General features: G+C 40.2%; 1 protein-coding gene across 5 annotated transcripts in view; it reads left to right on the top strand.

Annotated features, from left to right (window-relative positions):
* The window catches only part of STK38L (serine/threonine kinase 38 like), a 77,185-nt gene that overhangs the window by 2,582 nt on the left and 56,017 nt on the right, over positions 1-18,586 (top strand). For 2 of the 5 annotated variants that reach the window (XM_057702018.1, XM_057702017.1), the window contains exon 2: positions 2,586-2,661. The exons of 1 other annotated variant lie outside the window; for it this stretch is intronic. The gene's annotated coding sequence lies outside the window, so the exon portion shown is untranslated. Of the gene's footprint in view, positions 1-2,585; positions 2,662-5,888; positions 6,039-18,586 lie in introns of all 5 variants that reach the window. 2 more of the 5 variants (XM_057702020.1, XM_057702019.1) reach the window with 2 other exon arrangements.

Raw genomic sequence — 18,586 nt, 5'->3', positions numbered from 1 at the left:
TGAATAGTATTTACTGCCCTGTCCACTCAGATGAGCTGTGCTCTCTATTTTCAACCTCATGGGAGGGAAATATACCCAAATAACTATAATACACAATCATTTTATGGAGAAGCCAAGGGAGGAGAGGTTAAATTCTACTAGACCGATGAAGGAAGGCTTTCAGCAGGGAAAGGTATTTGTGTAGATGATTTGAATGATCTAGTCGTATGGTAATCGTCATGAGCGAATACTTAATATAATGCTGCTTGCTGCTAAGCCCTTACAGTACTAACCTACCTGGGTTTAATCCTTATAGCAACTGTATGGAGTAGGTGTTTTTATTCCCATTTTGCAGACAGAATAACTGAGGGACCTAGAATATGGTAGAACAAGGATTCCAACCCAGGCATTCTGGCTTATACTTGCAGCCCCGTGCTTAAACACTCTCCTTATTTTATCTCCCACTTTTGGTGGTCTTTCTCAGGTCTGTAGTTTCAAAGACTTGATTTGGGAAAATACATTCCTCTGACACCTAAATTTAGGGATCTGTTTTCTAGGAAAAGCCCCAAAATAGTGAAAACCCAGGTAAATAAGTTATTTTTGGCATGTTAGATATTTAATCCATTTTTGGAAGTTGCTCTTGGTGCAAATTAAATATGATTATTGAGTGGGACTTTTGATAAATTTGACCAATTACCTAATAAGAATACCCATAAGGATTTAGAACTGAGAAGTTTTAACTATATTAACCCCTTTGCCTAGTGGAATGTTTGAATCATTGTATATTTTGGCTTGTAATTTTTTTAAAGCTACGTGGCCCTTCATATTTTTTGGATTGAATTGTGAAATTGGAATTTAGTTTATGATTGAACGTCAGTCTCAGCCCTTTCAGTTTTTATTTCCAAACAGCTAAATTTATAATGCCTAAATCAGTGTTTTGAGTAGTGTTGTACATGTATAAAATGAGACAAGTTCAATCACTGATACTTTATGTTAGGGCAACTTTGAAAACTCTTTGGGATTGTGAAATAAAAGGTATTGTAGAATTGCACTGGGCCCAGTATAGGCCTACTCAGTAAATGCTTCTTTGTTGAATGAATGGTACAACTGCTTTTATTTATGAAGTTTCAGGAATGGTTTGCATTTGTTATTGGTTATCTAGATATTGAAATCACAATAAACTCAATTGGATTTAAAGGTTAGGGGAAAACAGTATGTCTAGGCAGTGGTAGGGGTACTTACCTGTCCTTACCTTTCTAGCAAGATGCAGACCTTTGTCCGTGCCCTGATGGACCATACTGATAGTTTTAAGTAGAGCTCCAGAGGCACAGTCTCTGCGAATGTGTGTGTGTTCTCTCTTTGCATGAATGTGGTAGAGTCTAGAAAACCTTGATGAGCTTAAAACCTAATGGAAGAAGCGGCAGAACAAAAGCCAGGATTTAAAGCCCATGTATGTATATTATTATAATAAGAGAAAAATGGCAAAACAAATTAAAAAAATTTTTTCCCCATACAGCTTGAATTAATAGTGATGGCATATTATTTCCATTTACCACCCCCTGATTCATAAAATTTTCGGGATCTTCAGGACATAATTTCTGGGAGGTGCTTTTACGTCCACTATGCTTTGTTATAAAAGAAGTTCCACATTCCTTTAAGTACAGGTTTTGTTTTCAAGGGTTATTCTCAGTAAAAAGGAGTGCAAGTTGGGCAAACTTACAGGGAAGTCAGACATACTCTCACCTCCTTGCTGACAGAAATTTTGGGGGCATCTTTTCCCATCATAGGCTAGTTTTGTCTCCATTGAAAGTCCATTGAGATAGGTGGCTTCTCTAAGACCTTAGCAGGTGCAGGTCAGCTAGTGAGCCCACCATTCAGGTTGATGTGTAAATTCAGAAAGGCCTCGAACTTTGGCGGTTTGTCTGTGGCTTATGATAGTAGCACTTGTACAGTGCTCAACTTTTAAATTCTTTTTTATTTTTTTATTTTTTTGGGGGGTACACCAGGTTCAATCATCTGTTTTTATACACATTCAACTTTTAAATTCTTAAACAAGCTCCTTGCCTTCCCCTGAATTAACACTAGACCAGCAGACAACCCAAATTGGTGCTGATTCTCTGGCCACACATACGGAAGGTTTCCTGTTTTCCTTGTCTTTTGCTGAGTCTTATTGATTCCACAGGTATATAAATCGCTGAGACCACGTGCAAAGGCAGCATCCATTGTTTTTTCACCTTTTACAATTATTTGCTGTCTCTGCTTCTGCTTCAGGAGGGGATTCTATTCCTCTTCTTCCTAATTTTGGGACACTTTTACTACTTTTGAAATTATCAAATATGATGGAGTTAATAATGGTTAACACCTCAGAATCAACCACAGATACAACCACTTCCCCAGAATAAAGAACAAGATGGCAGAAACTTAAATGACTCTGCATGATGCTAATACCATCTGTTTTGGACAAGCAGGGAGCTTGCTTTGCTGTGGAGCCTGGCTTTCATTCTGTCTATGAATAGTTAGAACATTGAAAGTTTGGAATCAGAGATGCTTCTGTACACATCAATAAGCACTTTTTTTTTTCTTGGTCTTGTTCTCCTTCTATACAGTCATTGCTCTTCAGCTTTTATGACCTGGAGATTTTGGCTACACTTCTCTAGATTCTTCAGCAGTCCTGGAGGCACAGTAAGTAATTTGTGTGCTTTGTATGAAAAATACTTTGTGTACTCTGTACTTCTCAAACCCTGTCTCCCAACAGTGGTATATAGACTTCGCTCTCTGTGTGTCTTCCCTGCTGACATGTCCTTGTCTCCTTTTCCTTCCTGAATGTCACCAGTCAGGGTACAGGTCTAATAATTTTGTCAACAACAGTAATCATTTAGTTAACACTTACTATGTACCAAATGTAGTGCTAAGTACTCTAAATATTATCTCATTTAATCCCCACAGCAAGCCTCTGAATTATTATCTTTACTTACAAACAAGGAAGCTGGAGCCTAGTGGGGGTGAAGGGACCAGGGGTGCATGAGTAGATGAGTAGATAGTTAAGTGGCAGAGTTAGAAACTGATCCCTAAGACCCAGGTTTGCCTTCTCTCTCTCTTTTTTTTTAAATTAATTAATTAATTAATTAATTTTTATTTATTGATGGCGTTGGGTCTTCATTGCTCTGCGTGGGCTTTCTCTAGTTTCAGAGAGCGGGGGCAGCCCTTCGTTGCAGAGCACGGGCTTATCGCAGTGGCTTCTTTTGTTGCAGAGCATGGGCTCTAGGCGCATAGGCTTCAGTAGTTGCAGCACGTGGGCTCAGTAGTTGCAGCACATGGGCTCAGTAGTTGTGGCTCAGGCTCTAGAGTGTGGGCTCAGTAGTTGTGGTGCACGGGCTTAGTTGCTCCACGGCATGTGGGATCTTCCTGGACCATGGCTTGAACCCGTGTCCCCTGCATTGGCAGACGGATTCTTAACCACTGTACTACTAGGGAAGCCCAGGTTTGCCTTCTCTTATATTGCTTTATTTCGTTACAGAAACTTCACCTTTGCTATTTAATTTACCTCCTCCTTCTAGCACCACGTGAATTTTCTTTCTTCCCTCTCCTCCCTCCTTTTTTTAGGAGTTGTTTACATTTTTGAAGTAGAGCATAAATTCTCTTGGGAAAAGTATACAGAAATATTTCAGCTGTATGCAGATTTCCTATAGAGGGGGACTTGCTCTTGGAGAGAGCTAGCTGTAAGAATAATACTAGTAACACCTTACATTTGTATTGTGCTTTAGAATTTTATAAAGCATTTTTACACATTTTCTCGCTTAATCCTCAAAGCAAACTTGAATTCGGGTCTTTGGATTAAAAGCTGCCACAGGTAGTTTGCTAAAGCTTCTGCAAAGTTAGTCGATGAGACAGTTCTTGCCCTCAGCAATTTTAATGCTGAAGAAGTGATATGATCAAATGTTCTGACTTCATTCAAGCCAAATGGGAGCAGATACATATCATTTGTAGCACAGCGTTTTCTTAAAAGGTCTTATAGTTTTGAGCTTTCAGCTTCTTTTTTGGTCAAAATTGAGAAGTTGGACTTTTAGTTCTCCTTTTTAAACCATAAAATGTTTTAAGTTCTCGATTCTTGTGTTTCAGGTGAATGATAGTTAAGTTGCTGTCTGCCTCATCCGCACACAGCTGTTGGATGTAACTAGAGTAATTACGATGAAGGAATGGCAGGGGGAGGACAGATATTTTTTCAGAAGCGAAATTAAAGAATTGGAGATTCTAACAAGGGCTTGATGAGGTATCTTACAGTGGCACTATTGTAGGGAATTGGTGATAAACCTTAAAGAATGGATAAGCAGCAAGTATTCACCTCTGGAAGGTTGTATTATTTGAGAGATCAGAGAGCTTATTTAGTGATGCATTTTTGAAATATCTTGTGCCAGTATCTTATTTTATTAAATTTAGTTTTTACTGCACTGTGGACATTTTTACTTAGCTGAGCATTTGTCCATTGACCTGCTCGCATTCTGGAAACACCACACCATGTTTGCCCTTCATAATTTTTCTGTATTTGTCAGCAGGGGCTGGTTGTCTGGTTTTTAAGACTAGGGAGTTGCCTTTTGTTGTGCTTTTACAATAGAGATCCGTTTCATTTGGACACATCTTTTAAATCTGGTTGAGGATATTCTCCATATGTCCACTATTACCTCACCAAACAGAATGGACTTTCTATTTTTGTGGCTAGAGTGGAAAAATTTCAGTCTTGAATTGCATGTATTTGACCCACTGATGTTCTTAATACTGGCAAATCCTGGAGGAATCACAGACTCATAATATTTTAGTGAGGTTAATCATCACAGTTCAACATTTATCAAGTATTTTCTGGGCACTGTATTAGGTGCCATGGCAAAATAGAGACAAGTAAAATGTATTGCCCTTCTATTTAGAAAGGTTCAATCCAAGAAGAGACATACTGTATGGGTACAAATAACTGTAATTCAAGCAGAAAGTGATAAGTAAGTAACAGGGCACTGTGGCAGCAAAGGAAGGAGAGATTGCTTCTGGCGGGAGAGATTAGGAAGGCTTTCTATAGAAAGTGAAATAGGAATTGACCATTTATGAGCGAAGGCCATGCCAGCCAAGAGGGGTTAGCATGAGTTGGAAGTATCTCTGTAACACCTGATACATTGTATGTTAGTTATTTACTTCTCTGCCCTCTGGATTTGAGCCCATTCAGCTCAGGGAACAGGTGTTTTTCAGCTCTTCATTCTCTGCATCAACTGCTCAACCTGGTACATTTAATTAACGTTGTCCTTTAGCAAGATTACAGAGGCAGTGGGGGTATAGGAACGGATTCAAGGGGAGAGGGACTGGAAACAGGAAGACCAATGCAGAGGCTAATTTAAATCATCTAGGAGAGATAGGTAATGAGGTTCTGAACCAGGTGGGACTGGAAAGGAGAGACTTGGATGGATGAGTGTCACCCCTTCTTGTTGAGACCTGGGGAGTTCTTTGACGCTGTGAATTACCTATGAGGTGTGTGTCGTGTACCAGGAGACACAGTCATGGAAAGACATGGTGTGCCCTCAGAAAGCAGGCAGGTGCCTGCAGAGCTACTTAGAGAGTTAGAAGTAACTGCAGTGGCATGTAGCTGCTGTAATGAAGGTGCACTCAGGGGAGCACCCAAGGAAAAGGAGCACCTATTTGGGAGAATCAAAGAAGGTTTCCAGGGAGCTGGTAGTGTTTGAGCTTAGACTTGAAGGGTGAGTAGGAGTTTTTCAGGCCAGCAAGCAGCAGGAAGACATTATAGCATAGAATGTAAGAGACTGTTTAGGGGTTATTTTAGTGTTGGGACAAGAGGCTGAATAAGATAAATGAACTTGTCCTAATAAAGTAACTTTTTATTTGCTGTGTTTTTCCATATTTGTCTTATGCAGCTTTAGCACCCTGAGCTTTTGTAAGGAAGTGTGTCTGTTGCCTCTTCCAGCCTCGTGGAAGCGCCCCTGCTGTGCTTCCCTCTCAGCCTGCAAGTCTGCTGCCAGGATAAAGTGTCTCTGGCTTCTATGTTGTGAAATTAAACAGCAAAGGTAATGACACCATTAGCCAGAGAGACAGGAAGAAATCCACTAAAACCCTTTTCTTTGATGAATGCCTGGGGCAAGTAGGGCTGTCATCTAAGGAGAGTGCAGCCTCAGGGGAGAGCACTTGACGTGGGGGAGGGGCTGGTGGTAGGAACATAATTATTTACCTTTCCCATAAAGTTTTATGGCGTCCTAAAGCGTTCCCAGGATTGTAGTATCTAGTGCTGAAGTCCTTTTATTCTGGATCTAGCCTTGATTTTTTTTTTCATCTTCTCTGTGCTAACACTTACTGTATTATAATTACTGAGCATGACTCTGAACTTAAGAAGGCATCCGCCACCATCTCTAGTTTGCTCGCTTCCACCTTTCTCGGTCATTTGGAAACCTGCATCTGCAAGTCGTGTTTCGGAACCTCCACGTTAGACTGCTAGAGCTAGGAAGTACTTGAGGTTTCTTATCACAGAGGTTTACTTTCTGCAGCCTTTTGTTTTTTCTGCCCTGTGAATTGGGCCACTGACACAGAATAGAGTTAAATTATTTTCTAATGACAACCAAAAGGTCACTGTAGACTGCAGTTAGATTTATATCCTTTGTGTTTCTGCGGGGATGGGGGGGGGAGTTGACAGCTGTGTTAGCCTTAGTGCCATTAGTGGTAATAAAAGTTTATGGCTACTACCAGGAGGAAAGCGAAAGATAGGGACAGGAGAAGAAAAGGAAGGCTTGCAGAGGGACGGAAGAGGCATTGGCTGGGGGCAGAAGAAAAGGTGTGTATGGTTGAAGGAGGTCAAGTACCTCTAACACCTGTTCCAGGTGCCACTTGAGTGGCTAGTAGTCCTGTCTAAAATACTCTGGGAGTATTGTGGTGCCAAAAATGACAGTTTTTTTTTTCTTTTTTAAATTAATTAGTTAATTAATTTATTTTACTGGCTGTGTTGGGTCTTCGTTGCTGTGCATGGGCTTTCTTTTTAGTTGCGGTGAGTGGGGGCTACTCTTCGTTGTGGTGCGTGGGCTCCTCATTGCCGTGGCTTCTCTTGTTGTGGAGCACGGGCTCTAGGTGCGTGGGCTTCAGTAGTTGCAGCACACGGGCTCATGGACTCTAAAGCACAGGCTCAGTAGTTGTGGCGCACGGGCTTAGTTGCTCTGCGGCACGTGGGATCTTCCTGGGGCAGGGATGGAACCCGTGTGCCCTGCATTGGCAGGCGGATTCTCAACCACTGCGCCACCTAGGAAGCCCCGACAGTTTGTTTTAATCAAACATTCTGGATTCAATTTAAAAACATTTGTTTACTTACCTGTCTCTCTGTTTTTAGAATTGAGCAGAAAGGGAAACAGAAACCTACACACTTTGCATGTTGATATTAGAGAAAATTATAGCTACATTTCTGAAAGGCAGTAAAACCTTTAAGACTTAAAACCATAGATTATGTACAGTCCCAGTCAGGCACAAGGTGACAGAAAGGGAAAGGAAGAATAAGTAGGCACATGTGTTTGGGTAAAACTGCATTCTGATACCAATCATATACCTGGACCCGTAGAGGGGAAAATAGAATAGGAAATTAGATCTAGAGCCTGTGCTGTCCTTTCTAGGTCAACCACATACTCCTTCCCTTTATGAAAACATTATGAAACAAGAAACTTTAGTTCTTCAAAATGTTTTTTCGTCATTGGACAAACAAAGCCAAAGAATAAAAATAGGTATGATTTTAGTTTTTCTGTAATGGTGATAAGAAGTTTTCTCAGATTGTAAGAAATACTGGATTGGATTAAAGTCTTTGACTCATTTTCAGAGTTGAAAGATGCTGTAGAGGTCAAATAGTCCAGTTCTCTACTGTGAATTCCCTCTAACCCCTGATAAGTGGGTGTTGTCTTTGCCTAAATATTTCAGTTCCTCGCCTAAAGATAAGAAACGTAACAGATTGCAAGAGAGCTGACTTTCATTCTCTTGATTGGTGTTCTCCAGCCTTCTGTCTCCAGTCCTGTAATCACTCCACACACTCTGGGGTCTGGATGGTCTCACATGCTCTGATATCTTCTTCAGTGACAGCTCTGTGATGATGACTTCCAAATCAAACGCTTTTCTGAGCTTGAGACTCCACGGTCCATCTCCTTCCTAGATATCACTACCTGGGTGTCTTCCGCAAGATTCAATGTTATCTCTCCTTTCCCAGAATCTTTCTCATGCTTCTTACGTGCTCCAGTGCAAGATGTTATTCTCTCTTTGGTTGCTCCAGCCATAAATGTGGAAATCATCCTTGACTCCTCCTCTTGTTCATCACTCACATCGTTATTTATTAAGTCCTCCTTACTACCTCTTGAATTCTCTCCATCTCAGCTTTTTTTTTACATTGTCAATATCTTCATGCAGACTCCAAATTACTGAAATAGCCATCTTTCTGCTACCAGTCTTGCTGTCTTCCAATCCATTTTCCATGTGGCTGCCAAAAGGGTTCTCCTAAAATGTAAATCTAATTATATAACTCCTACAGTTAAAATTTCCAATGATTCCCCATCGCCTCCTTCAGGTTCCTTAAATGGCATGCGAGCCTGAGTCCCTTTAAGAAGTGGTGCCCTTTTGTTTTTCTAGCCTTATCTTTCATTACTCTCTCCACTCACCTCTGCAGCTGTACTGAACCTCTAGCTTTCTCTGACCTCGCGTCTCACATGCTGCTTTCTGGAATGCCCTCTCCCACACTCTTCTGGGTAACTCCTGTGCTTTCTTTAGTACTCTGATAGCCATCTGCACTTTCAGGGATGCCTTCCTTGACCTCTCACCTCTTGTTCAGGGTTAGGTGCCCCTCCTTTGCTTTTCCACAGCATCTTGTGCATACCTCTTTCATGACATTTTTTATATCTTAAAACACAGTCATAGGTAACATTGTGAACATTTACCATGTGCCAAAACTTATTGAGCTTTTAGTATGTGCCAAGCACAGGACAGTGTAAATTGGAAAGTTCTTCCTTATGCAACTTTCACCTGGTTCTCATCACAGAAGTAGAGATAATTTTGTATTGCTGTAAGAATGAAGTTTGAGGACAGCCATCTTATATCTTTGTTTCAAGCTAAGCATGTTCATTTAATTTGTTCAAATATCATGGATTCCAGACTTTTTACCTTCCTGAACGCTCTGTGTGTTACATTTTGTTAGTTTTCTCTCTTAAAATGTGTGGTTAAGTTTTAGGTAAAATAACAGTTGTCATAAAGAGAAGCAGGACTTCACGGGTGTGTAGTATCTGGATATTTAAGGATATTAAGTATTTAAGGTATAGACCTTACTTTTCCAGATCCATAGATGTGAACTTGTAGGTGTGTGTGTCCAGAAATATTTAGGATTGTGGAATTTACTTACATTTAGCAAGTGACCAGGATACTGACATAGAAACGAGAATGTCAGCTAATGAATTTGTTAGTATCACTGTGAGTAGAACGGAACCTTGCATCATTTGGTCAGCGCCCTGTCACCCCAGTAGGACAGCCTATGTGGGAAGTGGTCATTCTAATCAAAATGGGTCATCTTAATAGGAGAGTCCCTAAGCCAGGGCAGCTGAGGAGCCTCTTTTGTGTAAGGATGCACCTGCCCAGTGCTGCTCTGGGTGTGGTCAGCCATCTCCGCCTCACACAGTGCAGGCAAACTCTTACTTGTTAAATTCCTGTTCTCCCCCCTAGATTAATGTAGCCCCCTTCTGCTAACACAGTTTTCCTTTAGCCAGAAGAAAACACAATTGACAAGGTTTCAGCTTTCTTAATTCACATTCTAATCCTGCCTCCCAGAAAGTACACCCTGTTCACTTTTGATTGGATTGTGGTGTTCTCAGATATTTTCAGTTACACATTTTCTTGGAATTGCTTACGTTGATCGCTATTTCTAATTCATTTGGTTCATGCTTTTATTACTCCCAGAGGGTGACTTAATTTCCAAATTATCAGGACATTTTACTTTGTCCCCTTGTACTGACTATAGGGTGTTGCAAACTGTTGAAAACTTCTCCAGACAGGAGCCCAGCCATGCAGCACAGAGTGTGGCATTCGCCTTGCTTGTTCCTACCCTATGTCTGCTAACTCAGCCTAAGATTAAGATCGTGTAAATTTTGGGGGCAGCCATTCCACACTTGTAATTCGTGTCAAGCTTTACTCAACAACAACTTTCATTGTTCTTTATGTATGTAACAGTTTATCACACTTTATACTTAGCATATGATTGTTTTTGAATCTAAATGTAATTTTTACCTTCTCTCTATTAAATTTCATTTGGTAAAGTTAATCTTCTCTAAAAATTAGTTTGGAATCTGACTCTGCTCTCCCGCTTTTGGTTGTTCTTTAAGATCTATTCATCCTCACGGTTTTTTATTTTTTTACTTTTTATAAATTTGTTTATTTATTTATTGGCTGTGTTGGGTCTTCGTTGCTACACACGGGCATGCTCTAGTTGCGGAGAGCAGGGGCTACTCTTCATTGCAGTGCGTGGGCTTCTCATCGTGGTGGCTTCTCTTGTGGAGCACGGGCTCTAGGTGCTCGGGCTTCAGTAGTTTCAGCGTGTGGGCTCAATAGTTGTGGCTCACTGGCTCTAGAGTGCAGGCTTAGTAGTTGTGGCACACAGGCTTAGTTGCTCCGCGGCATGTGGGATCTTCCTAGACCAGAGCTTGAACCTGTATCCCCTGCACTGGCAGGCAGATTCTTTTTTTTTTTTTTTTTTTTATTATTTTATTTTATTTTTTTGGGGGTACACCAGGTTCAATCAACTGTTTTTATACACATATCCCCATATTCCCTCCCTTCCTTGACGCCCCCCCCCTCGAGTCCCCCCCACCCTCCCTGCCCCAGTCCTCTAAGGCATCTTCCATCCTCGAGTTGGACTCCCTTTGTTATACAACAACTTCCCACTGACTATTTTACAGTTGGTAGTATATATATGTCTGTGCTACTCTCTCGCTTCTTGGCAGGCAGATTCTTAACCACTGCGCCAGCTAGAAAGTCTCTCATCCTCACGTTTTGATAAGGATGTCATCAAAAGCTTTATCTGGTTTATTGGTAATATAACTGCCTAAGCCCAGTGAGTCCTGCAGAACTTTGAGCATTCTGGGTTTTTGTTGCTTAATCAGTTATAAACATGTCTATTACGCAGCCCATTTTTCTTCATCTTTCTCCCTTACCCCCCTAAAAAGAATTGGAGAGTGGAGCTTGTTAAGTACCTTTCAAAGAGTCACATAAATTGTTTGCCTTATAGATTTGCTAAGAAAAGAAAGTTACCAGGCAAGACTTGTCCCTGCTGAATCCGTGCGGATTTTTAGTGATCACCCGACTTTGTCTATTCAGAAACCATCTACTTTATGATCTTTTCTTGAATTTTCCTCAGGCTGGATGATAAGCACAACAGTTAGTATTTCGTAACATCCATGTTCTTTTGTAATGTTGGTGTTAGTGTTTTGTAATGTTCACGCTCTTTCCTCATTTTGAAAGGTTGGGCAGCTTGTCTGCTGTCTCTCAGCAGAGCTCTCTGGTCTCCATAATCCATCAGAGAGCGCTTGTACTCAGCAGTTCACATGCAGGTTCCTGGTATGCGAACTGGTCAGCTGGCCGAGTCAGAACACCTGCACTGTGTTGGGGCAGCACTCTGGTGGCCTCCTCTGTCTTGGGCTTCGGTTCCCTCATCCCAAGGACTCTGCTTCTGGCCGTTGTTCTGAGGATGAGACCGAGGAAGGAGGCCGAGCTCACGTCAGGGACACACACTGGACGGAGAGTTCGCTTTAATGCAGGGGTTGTACCCACCTCTCAAGGATGTTGTAAAATAGAAACATGTAAACTGTAAGGTAGTATTTAAGTGTAAGATTTTTAAAAAGCAAAGCAGAAATAGAGGTGGTTCTTTTTTCCTTGTCGTGTATTAACTGCACCATTCACCTTAACCAGTGTACTCCCAGGCCTTTTGCAGATTTTCTCTTTGGGACTAAATTCACAAGCCCCTTTGGTAGCCCTGGATGGTTTTCTTAAGTTCCACTCACTGTGGGCATTTTGCTTCTTGATGTCACCCTGAGCTTCTTTTCTAGGCGTCCATGTTATGTGTCCCTCCTGTCTTTTATCTGCGTCTTTTAAAATCTCAGTTCATTGGAGAGCCCTGTGTGCAGCCAGTCTTTTCAGAATCTTTCCGTTTTCTCTGTTGTTAATATCCTTTGCAGTTTATGACCAGAATTGCGTTCTCTTTATACCAAATCATTTCAAGCTTTACTTAGTTTCTGTGTGACTAGAGTGAACAGGGCAGTCCTGTTTGGTTATACCTTTTTCTGCATGTTTGTCTGACTTATTTTCTTTCTTTAATTCTCTCTTCCTCTCGGCCTTCTTTCCTGGATACTTCTAGTGCTCTAAAACCCACAAGTTTAAACTTGCTGTTTTATCAAGTCCCGTGTGGATATGAAACATTTCCCTCGCTATTCTTTTAAATTCATTTTCAGTTTTTAATTTACTTTCAACCAAGTTTATAATGTTCACTATCTCCAGGGCAGTAATCATGTTTTCTGCTTCCTTTGTATTTTCCTCATAACACATAGTAAAATGTAGGTATTTCACACAGGCATGTAGCATGACCGAGCCTAGCGCATGTGGAATCCTGTGGGCATCGTTCAGGAGTAACCCGAAGTCCTCGCAGTCTTTACAAGTCCCCCCAACTCTGGCGCCTCTTAACTCCGAGCTCTTTTCACTCCCGGTTGCTCACTCCTTTCCTTGCTGTTTCTCACAGACCCGCTCCTGCCTCAGGGCCTTTGCCTGTATTGCACTCTTTTCTTTCAGGTTTTGAGATCACTCTTTTCCACATCATTCAGATTTTCTTCTCAATGGAACCTTTCCTGATGACTTTCCTGAAATTTTAACGCCCCTCCCAGCCCCCACACTTTCTGTTCCTTTCCCAGCTAGAGTGTAGGCACCATAAGGGCAGGTATCTTGTGTCACCTGTATCCTTAGTGCCAAGAACACTTCCTGGCCTGTAGTTGGTGCTCAGCGGATATTTGTTGGATTAATTAATCAAGGCTAGTTTAACTAGGATTCTGTTCTTGAGAACTTCTTAAAATATGTGACACATCTTCCCTTCTGTGGTCTCAAGCAGGATTTACTTTTCTCTGAACTTTTTGTAATTTTTCCCCCTCATTCTGTCCCATATGCCCATCCCCAGCCATTGTAACCAGCTTCAGAATTACTGTCAGGTTTCCCGATAACCATGCCAGTTAGTCAGCTAATTTCTTCCCAGTGGCTGCATTCATACCCAGAATGTTTCTTTCCCTCGGTGAGAGAGGGAAGGCTAAGCAAGGCAATTATCAGATGTCACGATTTTTAGCTGTGGGAGAATTCTAGCAGACGTTCCAAATGGTGACGTCCCCATTACAGCTCAGTTTAGCTCTGTGTCAGCTTCAGTTTAAAATATTCCAAACCAGCGGTTCTTTATGCTTCTGCTTCTCCTCCATTGCTCTGTTCTAGTTCAGAGTCCCATCCCATCAAACCTCAGCGATGCTTACTGGTATTATATTAACTTGTTTTTAAAATGTCAATTTTCTTTCTTTCTTTAATGCCCATATTCTGGACGTGGGTTTGCAGGGACCTAAGACCACAGTGTTGTTCACACCCTTTCCTTTTTTTTTTTTCCTGCAATAAATAATTTGCTAGGCCATTCTCATTGTCAATTTTTTTTTAAGGAGCATGACCAGCTTCTTTCATAGTTACAGTAATATCTGGACTTTTTCTACCTCTTCCATTTTAAACTTAAAGTCCACTTGATCTGTGAGTCAAAATTACATAGTAACTTCTGGGAATATGTTCAAAGGAAACAAACACAGTAACTGGAAAAGTTAGTGTATGTAAAGATATACATTTATGTACTGGAAAAACACTAACCTCCATATTCAAGCAGCATTATTTACACTAGCCAAGATGTGGAAACAACCTAAGTATCCATCAGTGGGTGACTAGGTGAAGAGCTTGTGTGTGCATGCGCACGCGCACGCGCGCACACACACACACACACACACACACACACACACACACACACACACCCACCAAGTTCTGAAAAGAGAGACATAAATGAGGTTGGAGAAATCAAGGAAAGCTTTGTAGAAGAGGGAAAATTCATTAGGTTCTTTACATATAAGTAGAAGGGAAAGGAAGGGCCATTTTATATTTAAATATTCCAGGGCTTGGTGGTGAGATTGATTATGGCATGTCTGTTGGTTGACGAGGGGTGAGACTGGCAAATGATGGAAAATAAAGTTAAGTAGTTAGGGTGGAGCCAAATTATGGGGTTTAATAAAGCCAGGCAAAGAGGTTTAGACTGGAATGGTAAAAAGGAGACAGCTTTACCAGTTTTTGAGCCTAGAAATGACATCATCCAAATTCTGTGTAAGGAGCCATGATTTAGAGAAGTAAGAGAATGGCATCAGGAAGACCCACTTGAATACTGGTACAGTCACATTACTGACGGTGAGTGCCGTCAGGGCCTGGCCTGCGTGGTGATGGAAGTAAGAATGATGAGTAAGATGGGATGGTAGAGAAATTTCGACAGATTTTATCAGTGAACCTGGAATGGGAAAGGGAGAGATGAATTAAGGCTGCCTTCCAAGCCATCTGATTGGGAGAGAGGTTAGTGCCCTGGCCAGAAATGGGGTTGTTAGAAGGTGGGCTGTGGGGGAAGAGTTAGGCATTTACTTTCGGACATAATTAAATATGAGTTATCTGTAAGGTGTTTAAGTTGAGATGACAGTGAGAGACACGAGACTGCCAGTAGGATGAAGAGATAAGAGGGTGTGTTACTCAGGTGTATGACTCCTCCTTGTAGAGTATCTCTTAAAGGCATGGGGAAGGGTGATTTCTGAGAGTTCAAAGACAGTCAAGGACTGGCATTCATGGACAGTTTCTTACAGATAAATCTGAAGAGATTCTAGTGTTTGTGTTGATTGAAATTGCTTTAAAAGTAATTTTTTTTCCCTTGGTGATAAAAGGCATGTAGTGATATTTCAAAAAATTAGAAAAATTGAAAAGGTATCAAGGAAAAAAAGATAATTATTAACAGTACCTTGGTGACTTTCTTTCTGGTCTTTTTCTTAGGCATATAGAGGGATAGGCAATATACACATATATGCACATATGATCATATGCTATGTACACTTCCATAGTTTGCTTTTCTCATTTATCATTGCATCATGATCATTTTTCCATGTCATGAATTAAAAGTACCGTTCATTAAAAACTGCATTTTTTAATCATTTGGATGTATCATTGTTTAATCACAATTTTATTGTTGAGCATTTAGATTGCTTCCACTTTTTTTGCTCTTATTAATAATATTACAGTAAACTTCAGTGAAATGTGTACTCTTCAGCTGTTACTTAAATATTAATATGAGCTCTCTGAAAGCAGAGACCTCTGTATTCCTAGGACCTAGAAAATGCCCGGACATAGAAGTTGCTTAATTTAAAAACAAAAACACCCAGTTATTGCCAGGATGAAAGAAGACCATTGAATACTCAATTCCTCTTACTTCCTGAATTCTGATTCTCAAGAACCCTCTGATTGTGATTTGGCTGTCAGTATCAATCTGGCTGTAATGAAATAGTTGGCCATGTAGGGCTACAAACAGGCATACTTCCTTCTGTCATAGTCATGTTTGTCATTCTGTATTAATAGGTTTGTATTCTGATTTCTGCTGAAGCTTGGTTAATTTTGTTTGCTTCTAAAAGAAGGAAATACCTTGTTAATGCTGGTTAAAAAATTTCTGAATCTGCGAGGCTGTAGATTGGGTCTGGATTGTGGTCCATCATCAAGTAACTGTGCCATCTGTTGAGAGCCCTCTGAAGAAGCCAGTCTGCCATCTTCACCTGGTGGAAACCTGTGGCAGGACCACATTTTCCAGTTTGAATCCCTGTGCTACCCTGAAAAGACAGATGTTTGACTTTCTTCAAATAATATTTTAACATCTTTCAGATACAAAGACATTGACAACTTTTTCCTTGAAAATACGGCATTTCACTGCTACGCATAAGTTAGCTTCCAAGGGAAATAAGTGTTTGCAAAAGTGTCTCATAGTGGTCTAATCATAAAGAAGTTTTAAAAATAAATATGCAGTGCTTATATTTTCTTTTGAAGAGCATTATCATCTTATTTTCCTCTGGTATTAGAAGCACATTGTGGAGGATGGGCAGATCCAGGTCCCAGATTTGTTGTGCCTAGGGAAAACTTCAGTAGAAAACTAGAGAATTTCTAGCTGTATTAGGGGAAGCCTAATGGGAAAACCTTGTAACTGAGAAAGAGATTTTTCTGCTGAAGGCTTCTATTGAACTCTGCCCAAGCCAAATAAGACCCTCTGTTAGTCTACCATGACCCTAAAAGCTCTAGAAATATTTCTTTCTATTCCAGCCAGATCTTTTCTGCTTCCACTTATGCTTACATCATGTTTTGCCCCCAAGGGAATCACAGAAAGCTGTGTCCATGTTCATGCAGCACCTCAAGTGACTGTTCCCTTAGTTATTAAAGGGTTGTGTTTGTTACGGGTTTTGATCCCAACTGCCCAGGGTTTGGCTTGGACAGACCAGCTGCTGAAGGCTTAGATATCTGAGTACCTTTTACCAGAGTATATCCTGCCCTCACCTGGCTTGGAGTAATATTCTTTCTAGTATAGCCTCTGTGTCATAAAATGTTTCCCAATTTGTGTTATAGGAAATATGGCTCCTAAAAGAATCAATATGTGTGTAATTCACCAGAGTCAAGGAGTTTGGGGGATTCTGTGTCTTCCTTAGGAGCTTTATTTGTTTAACCCATTAATCCTCGAATTTATTTCACTCCTATTACCCATTTCCCCTTAGATATCTAAGGAAAAAAAGGTTTTGTAGAACATGCTTGGACAAATGATGCTTTGGGTCATTACTGTGTTGTTTTTCTGCTTGTGGATTAGTTTGGTTCAATTTTAAAGTTTCAGGATTTTGTTTCTGTTGCAGATTTTAAGGTTTTCTCTTTTAAAAATAGTTACTTTTGTAGTCTGCAATGTAGACTTTGTTTCAGTGATGGCTTTGTTATGTAGGCTTGCCTACAGCTTATCTGGAAGGAATACATGTTAAGTTGTTTTTTTAAGATTTTGAAGTGTGTCACATATTAGAATATAAAATGTGTCTGTAGAGAGTAAGGAAAAATAATGAAACAGACAACAAAGTATCTTCCAGGGAGCTTAAGAAATAGAACTTTACCAGTGTCCCAGCAGCTCCCCATATGCCCTTCTTCCTCCTGGTGGTAACTGCTGTCTTTAATTTTATGGTAAATACTTCCTTGCTTTTACTTATAGTTTCATCACCTAGGAATATATCCCACTGAGTCAATATTATTTTTTAGGCTTGCTTGTTTTTGAACTTTATATGAATGGAAACATACAGTGCATATTCTATTACTCACTTCCTTTTTTTCAACTTTATGTTTCTGAGATTTATCCATGTAGTGGTACCTTGTTCATGTTCACTGCTGTGTAGTTTTCAGTTAGGTGAATATACCAGAATATATATATTTGTTTATTCCACTTCTGTTGATGGTCATCTTTTGTTCCCGCCCCCCCCCCCCCCCCTTTTTTGGGCTGTAGTAACAGTGCCCAGTGAATGTTGTTAGGCACTGCCCATGTGCAGGAGTCTCTTTACCATATATACCTAGGAGCGGGATTGCTTGGTCATTGGCTGATCATTTTTACTAGGTAATATCCAGCTCTTCTCCACAGTGGTTATTTAGACCAATTTAGACCTTTACCAGCAGTGGATGAGTTCTCATTGTTCTGCTTCCTCAATAGAACTAGATGCTGACAGCCTTTTCAGTGTGTGCACGTTTAGGGTATGAACTGATACCTCATCAGGGCTTTAATTTTCATTTCCCTGATTAGAATTGTGGTTGAGCATCTTTCATTATGTGTATGGGACATTTGTGTTTTCTTTTCTGTGAAATTCCTATTTGGGATTTTTGCTCATTTAAAAAATTTGTTGTTTGTATTTTTTTATTGATTCATAGGAATTCTTCGTGTATTTATGATACATGTATATTGTTTAGAACAGTGCCTGATACAAACTAACTATATAAGAATAGCTGTGTTACCATCGTATTTCATTCTTTGTTTTTATGTGTTGCAAATATCGTATGCTACTTTGTGGCTTATTTTTCATTCTGTGATGCGAATGTGTTTTTTCTACCCTAGTATTTTAATGTGTATAAATTAAGTTTTGTATAAAATTTTGAATTACATATTTATCACCATGGCAAATTCATGGTGCAAATCTTGTAGTTCATAACCTATAACTCTTCAATCTTCAGTACCATTTTTTTGTTGTTGCTGCTGCTGTTTTTTCCTAACCCTAGGAAAATTCCTGTTCAAATTACTATAGTTTAATTCTCTATGTTGTAGCCTTATTATAGATGTATCCATCTCTCCAGATGTATTGTGATTATTCTGAAAACAAAACATTTTTGGCTTCATTATTTCAAAAGTTGAATACTCATAACTTAGGGCCTACCTGAAATCTGTAACAGTGGCCCATGAGAGATTCAAATGAATCCTCAA

The sequence above is a fragment of the Hippopotamus amphibius genome, chromosome 12 (assembly GCF_030028045.1).
Source record: "Hippopotamus amphibius kiboko isolate mHipAmp2 chromosome 12, mHipAmp2.hap2, whole genome shotgun sequence".
Taxonomy (NCBI): Eukaryota; Metazoa; Chordata; class Mammalia; order Artiodactyla; family Hippopotamidae; genus Hippopotamus; species Hippopotamus amphibius.
Note: the sequence above shows the minus strand (reverse complement) of the source record. Positions and strands in the feature narration are given on the sequence as shown.